Below are 24,973 nucleotides of genomic sequence, written 5' to 3'. Positions count from 1 at the left end.
GGAAGAAAAGAAGGGAGCTGGAGGAAACGTTTGCTGGGTTCTGGACCTGACAGCCATCATCTCTCCTTCCTTGCTCATTTCTCTTTTTTGGAGTGGGCATCTGTCTCCTATGCCTCTTCCAGTCTTGTATTTTGGAAGCAAAAATCTCCTCTGGTTTCACAGTTTTGCAGCTAGAGAGGAGTTTTACTCAGGATGAATTGCAACTTAAGTCTTACCCATGGGTAACGTTTACCTAAATATGTGGGCACCCTGTGGCTCAGTTAAGATGATACATAAAAGTTAACCATCCCATGGATGCAGGTGGCCCATGTGCCACACTCTGAGGAACAGGTTTTTGTTTTAGAATTTCAAAACTTTTTTAAAGCAGCTCTGTATTTTAGATGTACTTTCTTCTACCCTATTTTTTTTCCTATTTCCCATTTAATGCAGGAAGCACCTAACCCTGTTGATTCCAACACACTGCATAAAAGTTTTGCAATGTGTCATGCTTTCAAGCCATGGCAATGAAAAAAATCACTTGTATTGTTCCTATTGCCCAATATATAAACCCAGATCCCTACTATTGACCCATAACCCCTGCCTGAGACAACATGGCTAGCAGATTACAAGAGGGCTATCACTGTGTGCTCAGCATATTAGTCACTTCCTGTATATATTAGTCAGGGTTCTCTAGAACGTCAGAACTAATAGGACAGATGTGTATATAACAGGGAGTTTATTAAGGAGTACTGACTCACAGGATCACAAGGTGAGGTCTCAAAATAGACTGTCTGCAAGCTGATGAGCAAGGAAGCCAGTCTGAGTCCCAAAGCTGAAGAACTTGGAGTCTGATGTTTGAGGCCAGGAAGCATCCAGCACAGGAAAAAGATGGAGGCCAGAAGACTAAACCAGTCGAGTCTTTCCACGTTCTTCTGCCTGCTTTTATTCTGGCCGCACTGGCAGCTGATTAGATGGTGCCCACCCAGACTGAGGGTGGGTCTGCCTTTCCCAGTCCACTGCCTCAAATGTTAATCTCCTTTGGCGGTACCCTCACAGACACACTCAGGATCAATACTTTGCATCCTTCAATACAATCGAGTTGACACTCAGTATTAATCATCACACTGTAACACACAATATGGTCTTCCTATCCTCTCCCCTTAAGGTAAACAACTTGATAAAATTAGGAAGGCATGCAGAGAGTGACGAGAGGAGTGTGATGATCAAGCTGCCTGTTCTGCAGAGCTGACGAGTTGGTGGCTCTGGATTCTTCAGAGCCGTCTTTTTAAAAAATTTGACAGCCGTCTGGCTATATGGCACAATATTTATCTTGCAATATTGCTCCTGTTTGTGTCAAAACAAACAATGAGAGAAAATCCAGCACAGAAGAAAATGACAGGAACAGATCCTGCTCAGAGTCAACACAGGACACTGCATTCCTGATGACATTTTTCACCCAGGTGTGTGTGGTCTCACGCTTTTTGTTCTGCTCCTTGATTCTTTTGCACACTCTCCAGTTGCAATCAAGTTCACTGTTTTCTTTATTATCATTTTTCTATGCAAAGCTAGCGTCAGGAAATTTTTATAATAATATAATTTAGTCATATAGTTATCCTTGTATTATTTTGAGTGCCTTTTTTGTGTCAGGCACTGTGTTCAAGGGTGACAAACAAAAGTGAGTCAAATAGAAAATATATTTTTTCTGGCCGGATGCGGTGGCTCATGTTCGTAATCCCAGCACTTTGGGAGGTGGAGGCAGGCGGATCAGGAGGTCAGGAGATCGAGACCATCCTGACTAACATGGTGAAACCCTGTCTCTACTAAAAATACAAAAAAATTAGCCGGGCATGGTGGCGGGTGCCTGTAGTCTCAGCTACTCGGGAGGCTGAGGCAGGAGAATGCCATGAACCTGGGAGGCGGAGCTTGCAGTGAGCCGAGATCGCGCCACTGTACTCCAGCCTGGGCAACAGAGTGAGACTCTGTCTAAAAAAAAAAAAAGAAAAAGAAAAGAAAAAAATAAAATATATTTTTTCCAATATGAAATTAATTGGGCACATACTATGTAGCAGTCACTCTGTTCAGTGCTTTAAATATATTTTCTCAAAGTTATAAAGTTTTCAACAAGCTAAAATGCAGGTTCTAATATTGCCTCTATTTTTCAGTTGAGAAAACTGAGGCTTAGCATGATTGCAGGACTTGATCACAGTCACATAGCCAGGTGGGAGATCTAGAGCGAAATCAAAGTAATTTAAAAATGTATGACAAGTTATTAATAAGTAGATTCTGAAGAATCAGTTATTAACCAAAGCTAAATTGCTCCTTTATTTATTTATTATTATTATACCTTAAGTTTTAGGGTACATGTGCACAATGTGCAGGTTAGTTACATACGTATACATGTGCCATGCTGGCGCGCTGCACCCACTAACTCACCATCTAGTAATAGGTATATCTCCCAATGCTATCCCTCCCCCCACAACAGTCCCCAGAGTGTGATGTTCCCCTTCCTGTGTCCATGTGTTGTCACTGTTCAATTCTCACCTATGAGTGAGAATATGTGGTGTTTGGTTTTTTGTTCTTGCAATAGTTTACTGAGAATGATGATTTCCAATTTCATCCATGTCCCTACAAAGGACATGAACTCATCATTTTTTATGGCTGCATAGTATTCCATGGTGTATATGTGCCACATTTTCTTAATCCAGTCTATCGTTGTTGGACATTTAGGTTGGTTCCAAGTCTTTGCTATTGTGAATAATGCCGCAATAAACATACGTGTGCATGTGTCTTTATAGCAGCATGATTTATAGTCCTTTGGGTATATACCCAGTAATGGGATGGCTGGGTCAAATGGTATTTCTAGTTCTAGATCCCTGAGGAATTTCCACAATGACTTCCACAATGGTTGAACTAGTTTACAGTCCCACGAACAGTGTAAAAGTGTTCCTGTTTCTCCACATCCTCTCCAGCACCTGTTGTTTCCTGACTTTTTAATGATTGCCATTCTAACTGGGGTAAGATGGTATCTCAGTGTGGTTTTAATTTGCATTTATCTGATGGCCAGTGATGGTAAGCATTTTTTTATGTTTTTTTTGGCTGCATGAATGTCTTCTTTTGAGAAGTGTCTGTTCATGTCCTTTGCCCACTTTTTGATGGGGTTGTTTGTTTTTTTCTTGTAAATTTGTTTGAGTTCATTGTAGATTCTGGGTATTAGCCCTTTGTCAGACGAGTAGGTTGTGAAAATTTTCTCCCATTCTGTAGGTTGCCTGTTCACTCTGATGGTAGTTTCTTTTGCTGTGCAGAAGCTCTTTAGTTTAATTAGATCCCATTTGTCAATTTTGGCTTTTGTTGCCATTGCTTTTGGTGTTTTAGACATGAAGTCCTTGCCCATGCCTATGTCCTGAATGGTAATGCCTAGGTTTTCTTCTAGGGTTTTTCTGGTTTTAGGTCTAACATTTAAGTCTTTAATCCATCTTGAATTGATTTTTGTATAAAGTGTAAGGAAGGGATCCAGTTTCAGCTTTGTACATATGGCTAGCCAGTTTTCCCAGCACCATTTATTAAATAGGGAATCCTTTCCCCATTGCTTGTTTTTCCCAGGTTTGTCAAAGATCAGATAGTTGTAGATATGCGGTGTTATTTTTGAGGGCTCTGTTCTGTTCCATTGATCTATATCTCTGTTTTGGTACCAGTACCATGCTGTTTTGATTACTGTAGCCTGGTAGTATAGTTTGAAGTCAGGTAGTGTGATGCCTCCAGCTTTGTTCTTTTGGCTTAGGATTGACTTTGCAATGCAGGCTCTTTTTTGGTTCCATATGAACTTTAAAGTAATTTTTTCCAATTCTGTGAAGAAAATCATTGGTAGCTTGATGGGGATGGCATTGAATCTATAAATTACCTTGGGCAGTATGGCCATTTTCACGATATTGATTCTTCCTATCCATGAGCATGGAATGTTATTCTATTTGTTTGTATCCTCTTTTATTTCATTAAGCAGTGGTTTGTAGTTCTCCTTGAGGAGGTCCTTCACATCCCTTGTAAGTTGGATTCCTAGGTATTTTATTCTCTTTGAAGCAATTGTGAATGGGAGTTCACTCATGATTTGGCTCTCTGTTTGTCTGTTGCTGCTGTATAACAATGATTGTGATTTTTGTACATTGATTTTGTATCCTGAGACTTTGCTGAAGTTGCTTATCAGCTTAAGGAGATTTTGGGCTGAGACAATGGGGTTTTCTAGATATACAATCATGTCATCTGCAAACAGGGACAATTTGACTTCCTCTTTTCCTAATTGAATACCCTTTATTTCCTTCTCCTGCCTAATTGCCCTGGCCAGAACTTCCAACACTATGTTGAATAGGAGTGGTGAGAGAGGGCATCCCTGTCTTGTGCCAGTTTTCAAAGGGAATGTTTCCAGTTTTTGCCCATTCAGTATGATATTGGCTGTGGGTTTGTCATAGATAGCTCTTATTATTTTGAGATACATCCCATCAATACCTAATTTATTGAGCGTTTTTAGCATGAAGGGTTGTTGAATTTTGTCAAAGGCCTTTTCTGCATCTATTGAGATAATCATGTGGTTTTTGTCTTTGGTTCTGTTTATATGCTGGATTACATTTATTGATTTGTGTATATTGAACCAGCCTTGCATCCCAGGGATGAAGCCCACTTGATCCTGGTGGATGAGCTTTTTGATGTGCTGCTGGATTCGGTTTGCCAGTATTTTATTGAGGATTTTTGCATCAATGTTCATCAAGGATATTGGTCTAAAATTCTCTTTTTTGGTTTTGTCTCTGCCCGGCTTTGGTAAGAGGATGATGCTGGCCTCATAAAATGAGTTAGGGAGGATTCCCTCTTTTTCTATTGACTGGAATTTTTTCAGAAGGAATGGTACCAGTTCCTCCTTGTACCTCTGGTAGAATTCGGTTGTGAATCCATCTGGTCCTGGACTCTTTTTGGTTGGTAAGCTATTGATTATTGCCACAATTTCAGCTCCTGTTATTGGTCTATTCAGGGATTCAACTTCCTCCTGGTTTAGTCTTGGGAGAGTGTGTGTGTTGAGGAATTTATCCATTTCTTCTAGATTTTCTAGTTTATTTGCATAGAGGTGTTTATAGTATTCTCTGATGGTAGTTCGTATTTCTGTGGGATCGGTGGTGATATCCCCTTTATCACTTTTTATTGTGCCTATTTGATTCTTCTCTCTTTTTTTCTTTATTAGTCTTGCTAGCAGTCTATCAATTTTGTTGATCCTTTCAAAAAAGCAGCTCCTGGATTCGTTAATTTTTTGAAGTTTTTTTGTGTCTCTATTTCCTTCAGTTCTGCTCTGATCTTAGTTATTTCTTGCCTTCTGCTAGCTTTTGAATGTGTTTGCTCTTGCTTGTCTAGTTCTTTTAATTGTGATGTTAGGGTGTCAATTTTGGATCTTTCATGCTTTCTCATGTGGGCATGTAGTGCTACAAATTTCCCTCTAAACACGCTTTGAATGTGTCCCAGAGATTCTGGTATGTTGTGTCTTTGTTCTCGTCGGTTTCAAAGAACATCTTTATTTCTGCCTTCATTTCGTTATTTACTCAGTAGTCATTCAGGAGCAGGTTGTTCAGTTTCCATGTAGTTGAGCAGTTTTGAGTGAGATTCTTAATCCTGAGTTCTAGTTTGATTGCACTGTGGTCTGAGAGATAGTTTGTTATCATTTCTGTTCTTTTACATTTGCTGAGGAGAGCTTTACTTCCAAGTATGTGGTCAATTTTGGAATAGGTGTGATGTGGTGCTGAAAAAAATGTATATTCTGTTGATTTGGGGTGGAGAGTTCTGTAGATGTCTATTAGGTCTTCTTGGTGCAGAGCTGAGCTCAATTCCTGGGTATCCTTGTTAACTTTCTGTCTCGTTGATCTGTGTAATGTTGACAGTGGGGTGTTAAAGTCTCCCATTAGTAATGTGTGGGAGTCTAAGTCTCTTTGTAGGTCACTCAGGACTTGCTTTATGAATCTGGGTGCTCCTGTATTGGGTGCATATATATTTAGGATAGTTAGCTCTTCTTGTTGAATTGATCCCTTTACCATTAAGTAATGGCCTTCTTAGTCTGTTTTGATCTTTGTTGGTTTAACGTCTGTTTTATCAGAGACTAGGATTGCAACCCCTGCCTTTTTTTTTTTTTTCCATTTGCTTGGTAGATCTTCCTCCATCCTTTTATTTTGAGCCTATGTGTGTCTCCGTCTTGACTCTTTATCCAATTTGCCAATCTGTGTCTTTTAATTGGAGCATTTAGTCCATTTACATTTAAAGTTAATATTGTTATGTGTGAATTTGATACTGTCATTATGATGTTAGCTGGTTATTTTGCTTGTTAGTTCATGCAGTTTCTTCCTAGTCTCGATGGTCTTTACATTTTGGCATGATTTTCCAGTGTCTGGTACCGGTTATTCCTTTCCATGTTTAGCGCTACCTTCAGGAGCTCTTTTAGGGCAGGCCTGGTGTTGACAAAATCTCTCAGCATTTGCTTGTCTGTAAAGTATTTTATTTCTCCTTCACTTATGAAGCTTAGTTTGGCTGGATATGAGATTCTGGGTTGAAAATTCTTTTCTTGAAGAATGTTGAATATTGGCCCCCACTCTCTTCTGGCTTGTAGAGTTTCTGCTGAGAGATCAGCTGTTAGTCTGATGGGCTTCCCTTGGTGGGTAACCTGACCTTTCTCTCTGGCTGCCCTTAACATTTTTTCCTTCATTTCAACTTTGGTGAATCTGACAATTATGTGTCTTGGAGTTGCTCTTCTCGAGGAGTATCTTTGTGGCGTTCTCTGTATTTCCTGAATCTGAATGTTGGCCTGCCTTGCTAGATTGGGGAAGTTCTCCTGGATAATATCCTGCAGAGTGTTTTCCAACTTGGTTCCATTCTCCCCGTCACTTTCAGGTACACCAATCAGACGTAGATTTGGTCTTTTCACCTAGTCCCATACTTCTTGGAGGCTTTGTTCATTTCTTTTTATTCTTTTTTCTCTAAACTTCCCTTCTCGCTTCATTTCATTCATTTCATCTTCCATTGCTGATACCCTTTCTTCCAGTTGATTGCATCGGCTCCTGAGGCTTCTGCATTCTTCACATAGTTCTCGAGCCTTGGTTTTCAGCTCCATCAGCTCCTTTAAGCACTTCTCTGTATTGGTTATTCTAGTTATACATTCTTCTAAATTTTTTTCAAAATTTTCTACTTCTTTGCCTTTGGTTTGAATTTCCTCCCATAGCTCGGAGTAATTTGATCATCTGAAGCCTTCTTCTCTCAGCTTGTCAAAGTCATTCTCCATCCAGCTTTGTTCCGTTGCTGGTGAGAAACTGCATTCCTTTGGAGGAGGAGAGGCGCTCTGCTGTTTAGAGTTTCTAGTTTTTCTATTCTGTTTTTTCCCCATCTTTGTGGTTTTATCTACTTTTGGTCTTTGATGATGGTGATGTACAGACCGGTTTTTGGTGTGGATGTCCTTTCTGTTTGTTTTCCTTCTAACAGACAGGACCCTCAGCTGCTGGTCTGTTGGAGTACCCTGCCGTGTGAGGTGTCAGTCTGCTCCTGCTGGGGGGTGCCTCCCAGTTAGGCTGCTCGGGGGTCAGGGGTCAGGGACCCACTTGAGGAGGCAGTCTGCCGGTTTTCAGATCTCCAGCTGCGTGCTGGGAGAACCACTGCTCTCTTCAAAGCTGTCAGACAGGGACATTTAAGTCTGCAGAGGTTACTGCTGTCTTTTTGTTTGTCTGTGCCCTGCCCCCAGAGGTGGAGCCTACAGAGTCAGGCAGGCCTCCTAGAGCTGTGGTGGGCTCCACCCAGTTAGAGCTTCCCGGCTGCTTTGTTTACCTAAGCAAGCCTGGGCAATGGTGGGCGCCCCTCCCCCAGCCTCACTGCTGCCTTGCAGTTTGATCTCAGGCTGCTGTGCTAGCAATCAGCGAGACTCCGTGGGCGTAGGACCCTCCAAGCCAGGTGCAGGATATAATCTCCTGGTGCGTCGTTTTTTAAGCCTGTCTGAAAAGGGCAGTATTCGGGTGGGAGGGACCGGATTTCCAGGTGCCGTCTGTCACCACTTTCTTTGACTAGGAAAGGGAACTCCCTGACCCCTTGAGCTTCCTGAGTGAGGCAATGCCTCACCCTGCTTCAGCTCACGCACACTGCACGCACCCACTGACCTGCGCCCACTGTCTGGCACTCCCTCATGAGATGAACCCGGTACCTCAGATGGAAATGCAGAAATCACCCATCTTCTGTGTCGCTCATGCTGGGAGCTGTAGACTGGAGCTGTTCCTATTCGGCCATCTTGGCTCCTCCCTAAATTGCTCCTTTTTAATGAATTTATTTATTCTTTAAAAAACAAATCTTAAGGCAAAGAAATGGGCTGCAAGTGGTTAATTATAGACATCAGCATCCTAAAAAAATGGATTTGGGGCAGAATGTTATGGGGAGTGAGGGATGAGGAGTACATACCTGCACTTCCAAAAAGATAATACATAAGCCCAGTGTGCTTGTATTTCAGTCCTACAAAGCTCTCACAGGAGGTACCACCCATAGTACCTGCCAGGTTCCACTATTTCTACAGGAACTGGGATGATGACAAGTCATGTGGCTACAAGTAACTTCAGTACTTTGAAGTACATGTTGCTGTGGGTAGAGCAATATGGAGGCAATTTTGGTGGTCTAGAAAAAAAGATGGTTGTATCTTAGAGCATGTGGTGGGAGTTAGAAAGAAAAGAAGTAAATTAATTTAAGAAATATTGAGGAGGCAAAATCAACAGAACCGAAAGATAGATTGGATATGAGGTGGAAGGAGAGAAAGGCACCAATAATGACTTCTGTTCATGCCACTCCCCAACTAAGGAAAACATACGGGGCAACAGATCTGGTGGTGATGAAAACTGTGTTGGGAACCATATCAAGTAAGCATCTGGGACTATGAGGTAGATCTCAGAGGAAAGTTCCAGAAGGGATATAAGCACATGTAAGACTTCTACAAGTAGGTGATAAATAAAACCCTGTGATGTACTTGGTTTTGTGTTAGGTTCAAGGAACACAGACATCAGAGAATCAGGGAATATTTCTGTATCTTCTTCACTCCACTCTGACAGGCTGTCAAACTTAAAGAAATGTAAAAGCATTCTCTTAAAATGCTTTCTAAATTACACACACACTTAAAATGCTTTCTAAACTACACAAATGTTGATTTTAATTACTAATAATAAATAAATGACAATAAGAAATTTTTACATTACCTGATTATGTGAGAGAGTTTAATGGAAGGAATTTGGAAAGATTATGTGGGTGACATGGGAGAAATTTTTTCCCAGATGACCATTGTGCACAAGGAGAGTGCAGGCTAGGCCTGGTCCCAGGAAGGGGAAGTGTTCCTGGGTCATTCTACAAAGTAAGATATGGACCTTGGGCTGCAATGCTCTCTGTCCCAACTATGATTTATAAAGAAGAAGAATTATTTTATCAACAAAAGATTAATGAGGATCACAGATTCTGGAGAGACAAAACTCTTGTCTAATCCACCAAATTTCTAATTGTGTTCAGTGAACACTAGTATCTTGTGTAAGGTTAACTAACTGTGTTATGGGGAAAAATGTTAACAAAATTTTTCTTTTTCCAAGTATGCAAATGTATGTTAGAACAATGACATGTATTCTTCTAATGGTTTCTTATTAATATGTCGTGTAGTAACTGGCCTTTTAGAAATGATACATATCAAAGAGAATTGCAGGACATTACATAAAATACATTCTCTGAGAAGGATCTTTTGATGGTTAATTTCATATATGAACTTGATTTGGCTAAGGGACACCCTGATAGCTGGTAAAACCTTATTTCTGGGAGTCTGTAAGGACGTTTCCAGAAGAGATTAACATTTGAATCAGTAGACTGAGTAAATAAGATCTGTACTTACCAATGTGGCTAGGCACCATGCAATCCCTTGAGGACCCAAATAGAATAAAACTGTAGATTAAGGTACATTTGCTCTCTCTGCTTGAGCTGGGACACCCATCTCCTCATGCCCTCAGACACTGGTGTCCCCAATTCTTAGACTTTGGGTCTCAGACTAAGTCTCTCTCTCTCTCTCATACTTTGCTCTTGACAAAATACATGCTTTTTCCCTAAGATTTACGTTTTATTATGACTAAAAGAGCAAGGTATTGTGAAGTTCTTTTGGCAGTCTAGGTACTTAAAATCTATACTATCTAATTTTATTTCTCTATTTCCATTATTTTAATCAACATAAAAATTTAAGTTGCTACCTATGAAACAGAATGGAAACTTGAATATGGAACTGGGAAATTTCCATGAAGCTGAAATATACTGAAGCACATGCCTTGCAACAAAGCACTTTTATTTGAAAGTTGCCTCTGAATGTCTTTAGACAGGATATTCACTTTCCAGAATAATGCAGTTCTCATGATTCTTATTGCCTTACACTCAGACCACTTACAGGACTCTCCTGGCCCTCAAAGGTATTTGCAGTTCTTGAGGTTGGGAGAAAAACAGGAAAATAAATCAGAGCATCTTGGTAATTGGCATATTCACCACCTCAAACATGTATCATTTCTTTTTATTAGGAACATTCCAGTTCCACTCTTATGGTTATTTTGATACATACAACAAATTATTGTTATCTATAGTCACCCCACTGTGGATGGGGTAGAACACTAGAACTTATTCCTTCTATATATAACTACTTTTGTAGTCATTAAGCAACTTCTGTTTATCCTTCCCCTCACTGCTACCCTTCCCAGTCTTTGGTAACCATTGTTTTACCCCCATGAACATTTATCAAAATGTCACATATACCCCAGAAATATGGACAATCATTATATATTTAAAAAAAGAAATCAAAGCATCTTTATAATCTATTCACTGCTGTAATTTAGTGTGTGTTTTATGTCCTCATATACATAGTGCATGTTTTATGTCCTCATATTAACTGGGGCTAATAATACTAGTCTTATTTCCATGAGACCTTAGTAAGAATCTTAAAGAATAATCAACTTTAATTATTTCAAAAAATGCTTTATAAACTTAAAAATCTTATAAGCAAATATATCAAGATTGGTTTGTTCCTTTGTGCAAACAAAAATAATTATAGGAGAAAAGGCGGGTGAAATTATTGCCATACTAAGATGTGCCTCATATGCTCTGCTAGTAATTCCTTTTTCTCAAGAGACTAAAGCTGTCATGAATTTCACAGAGAGTGTAGTTTACTGTTTTATTCATTTGCTTGTTTAGGAAATATTTATTTATTACTGATTACATACCAATTATTTTGTTAGTCACTTGTTATGATCTAGGTATAGGCCCTTCTCTCAGAAGCTTATAATCTAGTGTTGAAGAAATGCTCTACATTAGGCAGGGCAGAGAGGGATGCTCTCCTGAGGGAGGGGGAAGGAGTATTTAGGATGAGAAGGAATGAGCCATCTGAAAGTATGGGAGTGGCACATTCCAGATAGCAAAGGAGAATATTAAATGTAAACATCCTTGGGGAGATAAGGTGTGGGTAATTCTGGGAATTCAGAAGGCAATTCCCAGAATGAAGAAACAAGTGACATCCCATCACAAGGAGCCTGTGGCAGAAGATGAAGTAGAGAGGTAGGCAAGGGCCAGGTGGTGCAGGGCTCTGCAGACAGTTTGGATTTCGCATCAGTTTCCTATAGTTGTATAATAGATTAGCAGCAATTGAGCAGCTTAATACAATACCTGTTCATTATCTAACACCCATGCATTATCTAACATTTTCAGTGGGTCAGATACTTAGACACAGCGCAGGTCAGCTTGATCCTCTGCTCTGGATCTTACAAAGCCAAAGTCAATGAGTTGACTTGCTGGGATTTTATGGTAGGCACTGAGGAATAATCTCAATCTAAACTCATTCAGGTTGTTGTAAGAATTCAGTTTCGAAGATGGCCGAATAGGAACAGCTCCGGTCTGCGGCTCCCAGCGTGAGCAATGCAGAAGACGGGTGATTTCTGCATTTCAAACTGAGGTACCAGGTTCATCTCACTGGGGAGTGCCAGACAGTAAGTGCAGGACAGTAGGTGAAGTGCACCGTGCGCGAGCCGAAGCAGGGCGAGACATCGCCTCACCCAGGAAGCTCAAAGGGTCAGGGAATTCCCTTTACTAGTCAAAGAAAGTGGTGACAGACAGCACCTGGAAAATCAGGTCACTCCCACACTAATACTGAGCATTTCCAACGGGCTTAAAAAACGGCACACCAGGAGATTATATCCTGCACATGGCATGGAGGGTCCTTTGCCCACGGAGTCTCGCTGATTGCTAGCACAGCAGTCTGAGATCAAACTGCAAGGCAGCAGCGAGGCTGGGGGAGGGGCACCCGCCATTGCTGAGTTAGTTGTTTGATTAGGTAAACAAAGTGGCTGGGAAGCTCGAACTTGGTGGAGCCCACCACAGCTCAAGGAGGCCTGCCTGCCTGCCTCTGTAGGATCCACCTCTGGGAGCAGGGCACAGACAAACAAAAAGACAGCAGTAACCTCTGCAGACTTAAATGTCCCTCTCTGACAGCTTTGAAGAGAGCAGCGGTTCTCCCAGCACGCAGCTTGAGATATGAGAACAGGCAGACTGCCTTCTCAAGTGGGTCCCTGACCCCCGAGTAGCCTAACTGGGAGGCACCCCCAGTAGGGGTGGACTGACACCTCACATGGCCAGGTACTCCTCTGAGACAAAACTTCCAGAGGAACGACCAGGCAGCAGCATCTGTTGTTCACCAATATCCGCTGTTCTGCAGCCACCACTGCTGATACCCAGGGAAACAGGGTCTGGAGTGGACCTCTAGCAAACTCCAACAGACCTGCAGCTGAGGGTCCTGACTGTTTGTTAGAAGGAAAACTAACAAACAGAAAGGACATCCACACCAAAAACCCATCTGTACGTCACCATCATCAAAGACCAAAGGTAGATAAAACCACAAAGATGGGAAAAAAACAGAGCAGAAAAACTGGAAAATCTAAAAAGCAGAGTGCCTCTCCTCCTTCAAAGGAATGCAGCTCCTCACCAGCAATTGAACAAAGCTGGATGGGGAATGACTTTGATGAGTTGCGAGAAGGCTTCAGACGATCAAACTACTCTGAGCCACAGGAGGAAATTTGAACCAATGGCAAAGAAGTTAAAGGCTTTGAAAAAAAATCAGACGAATGGATAACTAGAATAACCAATGCAGAGAAGTCCTTAAAGGACCTGATGGAGCTGAAAACCAAGGCATGAGAGCTACTTGACGAATGCAGAAGCTTCAGTAGCCAATGTGATCAACTGGAAGAAAGGGTATCAGTGATGGAAGACGAAATGAATGAAATGAAGCGAGAAGGGAAGTTTAGAGAAAAAAGAATAAAAAGAAATGAACAAAGCCTCCAAGAAATATGGGACTATGTGAAAAGACCAAATCTACGTCTGATTGGTGTACCTGAAAGTGATGGGGAGAATGGAACCAAGTTGGAAAACACTCTGCAGGATATTATCCAGGAGAACTTCCCCAATCTAGCAAGGCAGGCCAACATTCAGATTCAGGAAATACAGAAAACGCCACAAAGATACTCCTCGAGAAGAGCAACTCCAAGACACATAATTGTCAGATTCACCAAAGTTGAAATGAAGGAAAAAATGTTAAGGGCAGCCAGAGAGAAAGGTCGGGTTACCCACAAAGGGAAGCCCATCAGACTAACAGCTGATCTCTCAGCAGAAACTCTACAAGCCAGAAGAGAGTGGGGGCCAATATTCAACATTCTTCAAGAAAAGAATTTTCAACCCAGAATTTAATATCCAGCCAAACTAAGCTTCATAAGTGAAGGAGAAATAAAATACTTTACAGACAAGCAAATGCTGAGAGATTTTGTCAACACCAGGCCTGCCCTAAAAGAGCTCCTGAAGGAAGCGCTAAACCTGCAAAGGAACAAGCGGTACCAGCCACTGCAAAAACATGCCAAATTGTAAAGACCATCAAGGCTAGGAATAAACTGCATCAACTAACAAGCAAAATAACCAGCTAACATCATAATGACAGTATCAAATTCACATATAACAATATTAACTTTAAATTGTAAATGGGCTAAATGCTCCAATTGAAAGGCACAGACTGGCAAATAGGATAAAGAGTCAAGACCCATCAGTGTCCTGTATTCAGGAAACCCATCTCACATGCAGAGACACACATAGGTTCAAAATGTAGTGATGGAGGCAGATCTACCAAGCAAATGGAAAACAAAAAAAAGACAGGGGTTGCAATCCTAGTCTCTGATAAAACAGACGTTAAACCAACAAAGATCAAAACAGACAAAGAAGGCCATTACATAATGGTAAAGGGATCAATTCAACAAGAAGAGCTAACTATCCTAAATATATATGCACCCAATACAGGAGCACCCAGATTCATAAAGCAAGTCCTGAGTGACCTACAAAGAGACTTAGACTCCCACACAATAATTATGGGAGACTTTAACACCCCACTGTCAACATTAGACAGATCAACGAGACAGAAAGTTAACAAGGATATCCAGGAATTGAACTCAGCTCTGCACCAAGTGGACCTAATAGACATCTACAGAACTCTCCACCCCAAATCAACAGAATATACATTCTTTTCAGCACCACACCACACCTACTCAAAAATTGACCACATACTTGGAAGTAAAGCTCTCCTCAGCAAATGTAAAAGAACAGAAATGATAACAAACTATCTCTCAGACCACAGTGCAATCAAACTAGAACTCAGGATTAAGAATCTCACTCAAAACTGCTCAACTACATGGAAACTGAACAACCTGCTCCTGAATGACTACTGAGTAAATAACGAAATGAAGGCAGAAATAAAGATGTTCTTTGAAACCGACGAGAACAAAGACACAACATACCAGAATCTCTGGGACACATTCAAAGCAGTGTGTAGAGGGAAATTTATAGCACTAAATGCCCACAAGAGAAAGCAGGAAAGATCTAAAATTGACACCCTAACATCACAATTAAAAGAACTAGAAAAACAAGAGCAAACACATTCAAAAGCTAGCAGAAGGCAAGAAATAACTAAGGTCAGAGCAGAACTGAAGGAAATAGAGACACAAAAAACCTTTCAAAAAATTAATGAATCCAGGAGCTGGTTTTTTGAAAAGATCAACAAAATTGATAGACTGCTAGCAAGACTAATAAAGAAGAAAATAGAGAAGAATAAAATAGACACAATAAAAAATGATTGATAAAGGGGATATCACCACCGATCCCACAGAAATACGAACTACCATCAGAGAATACTATAAACACCTCTACGCAAATAAACTAGAAAATGTAGAAGAAATGGATAAATTCCTTGACACATACATCCTCCCAAGACTAAACCAGGCAGAAGTTGAATCTCTGAATAGACCAATAACAGGCTCTGAAATTGAGTCAATAATCAATAGCTTACCAACCAAAAAAAGTCCAGGACCAGATGGATTCACAGCCGAATTCTACCAGAGGTACAAGGAGGAGCTGGTACCATTCCTTCTGAAACAATTCCAGTCAATAGAAAAAGAGAGAATCCTCCCTAACTCATTTTATGAGGCCAGCATCATCCTCATACCAAAGCCTGGCAGAGACAAAACCAAAAAAGAGAATTTTAGACCAATATCCTTGATGAACATTGATGCAAAAATCCTCAATAAAATACTGGCAAACCGAATCCAGCAGCACATCAAAAAGCTTATCCACCAGGATCAAGTGGGCTTCATCCCACGTGATGCAAGGCTGGTTCAACATACGCAAATTAATAAATGTAATCCGACATATAAATAGAACCAAAGACAAAAACCACGTGATTATCTCAATAGATGCAGAAAAGGCCTTTGACAAAATTCAACAACCTTCATGCTAAAAACTCTCAATAAATTAGGTACTGATGGGATGTATCTCAAAATAATAAGAGCTATCTGTGACAAACCCACAGCCAATATCATACTGAATGGGCAAAAACTGGAAGCATTCCCTTTGAAAACTGGCACAAGACAGGGATGCCCTCTCTCACCACTCCTATTCAACATAGTGTTGGAAGTTCTGGCCAGGGCAATTAGTCAGGAGAAGGAAATAAAGGGTATTCAATTAGGAAAAGAGGAAGTCAAATTGTCCCTGTTTGCAGATGACATGATTGTATATCTAGAAAACCCCATTGTCTCAGCCCAAAATCTCCTTAAGCTGATAAGCAACTTCAGCAAAGTCTCAGGATACATAATCAATGTACAAAAATCACAAGCATTTTTATACACCAAAAACAGACAGAGAGCCAAATCATGAGTGAACTCCCATTCACAATTGCTTCAAAGAGAATAAAATAGCTAGGAATCCAACTTACAAGGGATGTGAAGGACCTCTTCAAGGAGAACTACAAACCGCTGCTCAATGAAATACAAGAGGATACAAACAAATAGAAGAACATTCCATGCCCATGGGTAGGAAGAATCAATATCGTGAAAATGGCCATACTGCCCAAGGTAATTTATAGATTCAATGCCATCCCCATCAAGCTACCAATGACTTTCTTCACAGAATTGGAAAAAACTACTTTAAAGTTCATATGGAACCAAAAAAGAGCCCGCATGGTCAAGTCAATCCTAAGCCAAAAGAACAAAGCTGGAGGCATCATGCTACCTGACTTCAAACTATACCACCAGGCTACAGTAATCAAACAGCATGGTACTGCTACCAAAACAGAGATATAGACCAATGGAACAGAACAGAGCCCTCAGAAGTAATGCTGCATGTCTACAACTATCTGATCTTTGACAAGCCTGACACAAAGAAGAAATGGGGAAAGGATTCCCTATTAAATAAATGGTGCTGGGAAAACTGGCTAGCCATATGTAGAAAGCTGAAACTGGATCCCTTCCTTACACCTTATAGAAAAATTAATTCAATATGGATTAAAGACTTAAATGTTAGACCTAAAACCATAAAAATCCTAGAAGAAAACCTAGGCATTACCATTCAGGACATAGGCATGGGCAACGACTTCATGTCTAAAACACCAAAAGCAATGGCAACAAAAGACATAATTGACAAATGGGATCTAATTAAACTAAAGAGCTTCTGCACAGCAAAAGAAACTACCATCAGAGTGAACAGGCAACCTACAGAATGGGAGAAAATTTTTGCAACCTACTCATCTGACAAAGGGCTAATATCCAGAGTCTACGATGAATTCAAACAAATTTACAAGACAAAAAACAACCCCATCAAAAAGTGGGCAAAGGATATGAACAGACACATCTCAAAAGAAGACATTTATGCCTCCAAAAAACACATGAAAAAATGCTCATCATCACTGGCCATCAGAGAAATGCAAATCAAAACCACAATGAGATACCATCTCACACCAGTTAGAATGGTGATCATTAAAAAGTCAGGAAACAACAGGTGCTGGAGAGCATGTGGAGAAATAGGAACACTTTTATACTGTTTGTGGGACTGTAAACTAGTTCAACCATTGTGGAAGTCAGTGTGGCGATTCCTCAGGGATCTAGAACTAGAAATACCATTTGACCCAGCCATCCCATTACTGGATATATACCCAAAGATTATAAATCATGCTGCTATAAAGACACATGCACATGTATGTTTATAGCGGCACTATTCACAACAGCAAAGACTTGGAACCAACCTAAATGTCCAACAACGATAGACTGGATTAAGAAAATGTGGCACATATACACCACGGAATAGTATGCAGCCATAAAAAATGATGAGTTCATGTCGTTTGTAGGGACATGGATGAAACAGGAAACCATCATTCTCAGCAAACTATCGCAAGGACAAAAAACCAAACACCGTATGTTCTCACTCATAGGTAGGAATTGAACAATGAGAACACATGGACACAAGAAGTGGTACATCACACACTGGGGACTGTTGTGGGGTGGGGGCAGGGTGGAGGTATAGCATTAGGAGATATACCTAATGCTAAATGACAAGTGAATGGGTGCAGCACACCAACATGGCACATGTATACATATGTAACAAACCTGCACGTTGTGCCCATGTACCCTAAAACTTAAAGTATAATAATAAGAAAATGAAAAAAAAAATCAGTTTCATTCAGTTGTAGGGTTGAACTCCCCTTTTCTCGGTGGCTATTAGGTAGGTGAAGCCCTTTATACTTGGAGGCCTCTGTCTGGTCTTTGTACTTGTGTTCATATATCTCAGAAACAGCCATGACCCATACATCCCACTCACAGTTGTAATCTCTCTGAGTTCTCCTGCTGCATCTCTTTCTGCTTCTGGCTGAAAAAATATCTCTGCTTTTAAGGGCTCCTGCGATTAGATTGGTTCAACTCAGACAACCCAGAATAATCTCCCTATTTTAAACTTTATGACGTTAATCAAATGGGCAAAATCTCTGACATAGATTCACAGGTTCCAGGGATTAGGTTATGGGAAGCCATTATTTTGCCTGCTTCAGATTTAATTCAAAGAGAAAAGAGCGTTGAATGCACTTACACAGGGTAGTGACAGAATCTCATACATGTTTTAAATTTATGTAGAAGACAATTCTTTCTTTACTGTGAATTAAACAGAATTTGATGCATGACTGGTTTAGGATTATATCCATCATACTGTGACTCTGGGAGTAAGGATTCAGCAAAAGAGCCTAAAGTGAAGGGGGTGGGAGGTCATGCCATCTTTCTGGTCATTGTGGATCCTCCCAGACTAGGAATTAATGGACGCAGACATCATAGGGTCCTTTTCTCTAGCGAAGGGCTAATGAGGCCAACAGTAGATAGTGAAGAATCCATCTCACCATGTAGCCATGACTCTCAATTGGTGATCTTCCTAATACCCCTTAAAGGAATTAGAAAATTGATGTACCTTCTCTCATATATATGAGTTGACCTCTGCAATTTTTCATTATGATATTAAATGTGCAAATACTACATGGTTTCTGTCATCTCTAATATTTTAAAATAAAGTTGCTATATTAATTCTTAAAATATGTCAAATGGAACCTGACCATAATTACCATATACCCACAATAATGTATTTAAATAAATGAACAAACGCTGTTTTTAACATTTGTTCATTTTACCCTTAATGATTTCACCTTAAATTCATATTTCCATTACCATCTCCTTTGGACTTTTTTTCCAAATTATGTGCTTTTATAGAAAAGTTTTCTTAGACCAATAAACATGTATAGCTCACATTTTAGAAGGTACTTTTAAAAATCTTTTGACCACAAGGCACTACATGTTAAAAAAAGTATTCTGTCTTAGGGGTCATTGCAATTGTTATTAATAAACATTTGATCCAAACGCCATAGATTAAATAGTAAAAAACTGTTGGCCAAGTATGATTTCATACACAAATGAGAATTTTCAAGAATGTATTTTCTGTATTCAATGATGCATGTGATTGACTGATAGGATTCCACATTATTTTTTGAAATCTATTTGATATCTTTATAGACGAAATCACTAGTGATCTTGTCCCCATAAGTAAGTAGAGGGAAAAAAAAAGGTTTTGCTGTAGTAATTACATTCAAATCTTTGAACTTCTTTCACATCATAAATCTATAGCCAAATAGTGCTCTATTATATAAGTATTTCTGGAGATTGACTCAACCTAATTGAGCTATTGACTCAATTAGGTTCTCTGTCATTGAAAGAAAAAGTTAGGAGCTTGCTGACTTATAAAAGGATTTGTTATTCTATACCGAAAAGACTTTCCTAAGATTTACCAAATGACTATAAATCATATCTGTGTGTCTTTCACAAGAGGTACCTTGTTTCATCAAACGTGCCCATAATGAATTGGGAAAATGGTATTTTATTGTTCATATTTTTGCTAACATCTTTGCAAAAACTTGTTTTCTATTTGATAAAATGTATTTATTTTGCCATGTGCTTTTTGTGATGAACATAGAGATTCACAATTTCTTTAAGGAAGGACTTGCTGCCCAGCCTTGGGAAGTGTGATCAGCACAGCCCCTCCGGCTCCCAGCCCCATCAGGATCTGCCTTAGCTGCAGTGAGCCACCTGCCTGAAGGACACATCCTTCCCAGGGCAGCCCACATCTGGTCCTGAGCCAGGGAAGGGGGTTAAGACCTCTCAACTTTGGCAGACACTTCTTGCTCCAAAACGGCCGTAGGCAATGTTGGACTTTCATCACAGTTCAGCTTCTTCCCGGGCCCAGTCTTGTTTCCACCACCTCTTTTCCACTTTTATTGATTAAAAGTAAAACATTTTGCGTCCTAGATTTTACCTGCTTCTGGAGAATCCCAATTGTGGAAACTTTGAAAATAACTTTGTCAAAACCTTGGGCTATGAATTTAGCTCTTTCTATTTATGGAAAATATCGAAGCTATTTAACTTAGCTTATAGCGAAGTTAGTAAGAAAATTATTTACTTTCTGTCTGAAAAATCTTCATTTTATATTTCAAGTAAGCACATTAAAATGTTTTTTGAGAAAGATTATGTTTAAAAGTACAGAAAGAAATTATTTAACAAGTCTTATGTAATGGTGTATTTAAAATGGTTTAGATAAAATTCTAAAAATTTAATAAAATTTAAGTCTTTTTATGTTACAAATCAAAATAAACTGTTATTTATTATTACTTAAATGATAAAAATGCAATATAATGCATAAATAAATGAGTTTATTTAGGAAGCAACAAATATTAAAAAAGGTATATTTTTGGTTACTCTGCATGCTTATTTATTGAACTTTTGTGTTTATCTCCTGGGAATGATTGAATATAAACAAAATTTAAAAATAGGAATATATATGTCTTAAGAACACCATGATAAATATTTTACTATGCATTTAATGAAAGTTATATGATACTAGAAATTAATTGTTCTGAAAATTTGCATACAATTATACTTTGTTACTAGACGGTAAATATTATTAAACAGTATATAAGATGACACAAAATAAAGATCGACTGTATTTGGAACAAATATTTTATGATACATTTTGCTAAAATAGTTTTTATCTTTAGTACTGCATAGCAAGTATGAATGAAATAATGTTTTACCCATTGATTTTATATATAGAATATTTGGAACTATTTTGCAGTCCTAGAAAATATTCTGATTATATTTAAAGATTCAGCTTTATTAACTTCCACTGCTCTGGCTGTTTGAAGGAGCTTGTCTTTGCAGCTAGTGACAAGTTCTAATGATGAGGCTTGAAGTAGTTGTAAAGAACTGCTTATGTTTAAGGCAGATCCAAGCTTTGTGGATCCTAAAGTTTTTATAAACTTTGGTGGGTGGTGTTTGAAAGACAAATGATGCAGCAAAAATAAAATATAATTACGTGTGAACATGAGTATTTAGAATGAGAAAATAATTATAACAAATTACAAATTTTAAAAAGCTGATAAAATCACAAACATCACAAAATCCACTTGTATCATGATACTTTTCTTAATTAACTGACTACATGTTACACTTCTATAGTGATTTTTTTTTCTAAATTTTTTTCTGTAAACTCCTTGAGGGCTTTGCCATATAATAAAAGTTTTGTAATATAATTTTCTCTATAGAGGAAATAGATAAATCAGTCATTATGTTGTTGGTCAATTTTTTTTTCAAATAGTTGGGCTGTGTAAGGCATATAAATTGACTTATAGACATACTTGCTCATGTTAGTACTATTTCATGGCTGAGCTTAATAAGTATGAGCTTCGTGATCAATTTCATTTCCCAGCTTGCCAACAAAAAAGAAAAAAATATTTTTTGATTATTTTTATACTGAGTTTTCTTAAGAGAATTTATATGTTGATCATATGTGAATATTTGAATGAGAATTGAGTGCTTGTTTTATCACTTCTCAAGTCTGACGATTGGAAGAATTTTCAGTAGACTAACTCTGGCGCTGTATAGTTCAAACCTCATTCCTCCTTCATTACCCACATATTTCCAGGTTCTTTAGGGAAACTTTAACATCATGACCTGACATTGCAGACAGGATGATAGGTGAGTCAGCACAGAGCATGGGAAAAGCTTTCCTAGAAGCAATCTCTCCACCAGACAGCTGTTTAAATATTTAACAATATGCTAATGTGACTACAAACCACATGAATACATTCCCAATGACAAACTGAATGTAACTCCAGCTCAACTTTTTCTTGGGTGCATCCTGAAAATGCTCACAGCCAATGAATGCCAATATACATATCAAGATGCATGACTGAAGGAGTTAGTATGGAAATGAATGGTGATTTTAAGAGATTACAGTTCAACTAGCTCCTTCTATAATTTTTACAAATGCATATGACTATGCAAACACACTGCTAGTGCCCCTCTCAGGGTCTTGGAAGGATCCCATTCCAATAGAGGGTCCTTGAAGCTTAAGCCTTAGTAGCTTCAAGGTAAATCTACATTAATATTAAGCAGATAAAATTATTTTAATGTTCAATATTTCTTAATGATGGTTTGTGCTTTATTCTCAAGGGGCCTTCCCTAAAGAGAAATGCATTCATACATGATAGTGCATTTGGTAGTGGTGGTGGTGGTGAGGAGTAGCTAGATAGAAGGATTAGATCTGGGAAATAAACGTCATTACTCTCACAATCTCACTTTACCAAACATTCATCTCAATTCATTATATTCCAAGTTTCAATGCCTGTTTGTAAAGTTTTGCCTCTAACAGCAATACTACAAGGCAGGAAAATACTGGAAGCCATTTTGTGAAGTATTGATTAGTCATTAAGCTTTCACCTTGTTTGCTCCCTTCAGGGAAGGGTGAAGCTTTCATCCTTTTACTCTCCTTCTCCCCCCTCTTCCTCTCATCTGTCAAAGAAAACCAGACCTCTACAGTAGTTAAAGCAGTGAAAGTCAAATTTTATTCAGGACCATTGCAATAAGGGAAATGAGATCTCAGTATAGTACTGGGCTCAACTCTGAATACGGCATGGGCGAGTGGCAATTTATTGCCAAAGAGAAGGGTGAGGGTCAGTGGATGAAAAATTTACTAAAAATAAACATCTGGGGTAGAGGGGATTCTGGCTAAAGTGACCTAACAGGATATTCGATGAAGAGATGCTAGAATGATTCATCATCACCTGGGGGATGGTGGAGGATAAGGAACCTGATTAAATATCCAAGGGTGATCAGATATGGAGGATAAGGGGTTTGTGTTAAACTGACAGCAGGGGTCCAAGAAAGTACACAGGCGGAAGTAAGAGAAGTTTTGAGAGCCTGACTAAAGTTTGGTGAAACAAAGAATCTTTGGCACTCTCTTCCTCCCTCCCACCTCTTCTCTCCCTCCCTCTCTCCCCTCTCCTCCTTCCTCTCCTTCCTTCCATTCTAGCTGGCCAAGGGCTGATGTGACCTCTGAGGCTTTCTCAAGATGGCCTTTTGGAAAGTTCTCGAGAATCTGGAAGTCAATTTTCTGAATACATACAGGGTGCTTGCACAATTTGGAGAGTCCTATGTACCCCATTTTAAAATGTGCCATAGCCAGAAATTGACCAACTCTTTCTATAAAGGATCAGATAGATAGTGAATATTTTAGGCTGTGGGCCACAGGTCTCTGTAGCAGTTACTAAACTTGATACTTGTAATATGAGATCAGCCATAGACAATACATCAATGAATGGATTAACTGTGTTTTATAAAACTTTCTTTATAAGGAAAAAAAAGCGGTAGCTTGGATTTGGCCTAGAGCCCTAGTTTTTTGACTGACCCCAGCCTTAGACTACTAACAGGTCTGATGACAAGTGGCATTATGTACCAGCATTTCCAGAGAAATCACTGGAAGTTCCTCAAAATTTAAAACTAGTACTAATTTCTGTTATATGCACAGCCTACAGACAATTCGTCAGTGATTCCCAAAATAAACATTTCCAATAAAACAAGTCTGCAATGTCCACCTGGGGATAGCAAGTCTGTGATATTATCAGGTTAGAAAACATACTATATTTTTATTTTTTCAAAAAGCTTCATGTCAGAACCTAAGAGGGTCCAGTTAGAAAAAGAATGTGTTTAAACTGATTTTGGCAAAATTTGTAAATGTTGCACAAGGTCCAAGTCACACTGAAAGTACTACAAATCAGTGTTGTTCAATCAGCACTTCTTTGTGAGGTCAGACTTGGACCCTCTCAGCATCCACTTTGGCTCACATGTGGTTTTATCTCTGCCACCCAGGACACCTACTTGATATCAAGTGACAGCAGAGGTCATTTATAAGAAAGTCCTGGAGAATTTCCCATCCACCAACCAGAGCTATGTTTATTGTAACAAAAATTCACCAACTAGGATAGGATCACAGCTCCATAAAAAGCCTTCTGTGTGTTGGAAGCTAAAATGGGGTCTTTGAAAGCACAAGAGAAGAGACATTCTGGTAAAAATAATTAATAGAACCATGACAAAGATGACTATAGCCCAAGAGGATCTTTCAATATTGATTGAATTTGTGCCCGATGTCCCAGCATGACTGTGCATGGGGAAAGCCATCTGTATTTCATGGATCGGGCTGGCAGGCCACTCAAATCAGGCTTTAATCCAACTTCAAACCAAGAGAGCTGGGAGGAAAACAGCTTCAGACACTTGAGGTGATGGCCAGAAATGCTCCAGATGCTTGGCATGAGAAGGATTATCAATTTAACATGGACTTTTCTCTTAGCCACACACCTGACCTGCAATCAAAATCTGTTGTTAAAATACTTCCATCATGTTCTGGGGTCTTTAATGTTCGGAAGAAGTGATTTATTCTCTCTGAGATATCTGTCCACACTAGTGCTTTGGTAGTATTTCATGATCCGAAAATCAGATATCTATTTGTGTGACTTAATAAGAAAGAGAAGAAAAGGAGAGGATACATACCATGTTTTCTGTTGTGCAAGTTTATTTGTACAAATATAAGCATTTAAAGAAAACAAACATAAGGGTTAATGAATCTTGTTAACCACATTAAAGAATATACAGAATTATGCCTGATTTTAAAAATATAAACTCCTCATTCAATTGGAAGCTTTGTTTTCTCAATCCAAACTATTAATAATCAC

General features: G+C 39.1%; 2 long non-coding RNA genes across 2 annotated transcripts in view; one reads left to right on the top strand and one right to left on the bottom strand.

The window, feature by feature from the left end:
* Positions 1 to 24,973, bottom strand: part of LOC129526584 (uncharacterized) — a 227,818-nt gene that overhangs the window by 30,706 nt on the left and 172,139 nt on the right. The window lies entirely within an intron of this gene.
* Positions 1 to 24,973, top strand: part of LOC129526585 (uncharacterized) — a 332,112-nt gene that overhangs the window by 306,904 nt on the left and 235 nt on the right. The window lies entirely within an intron of this gene.

This window comes from Gorilla gorilla, chromosome 15 (genome assembly GCF_029281585.2).
Source record: "Gorilla gorilla gorilla isolate KB3781 chromosome 15, NHGRI_mGorGor1-v2.1_pri, whole genome shotgun sequence".
NCBI lineage: Eukaryota > Metazoa > Chordata > Mammalia > Primates > Hominidae > Gorilla > Gorilla gorilla.
The sequence above is the reverse complement of the archived record's forward strand: the minus strand, read 5'-3'. Positions and strand labels throughout refer to the sequence as shown.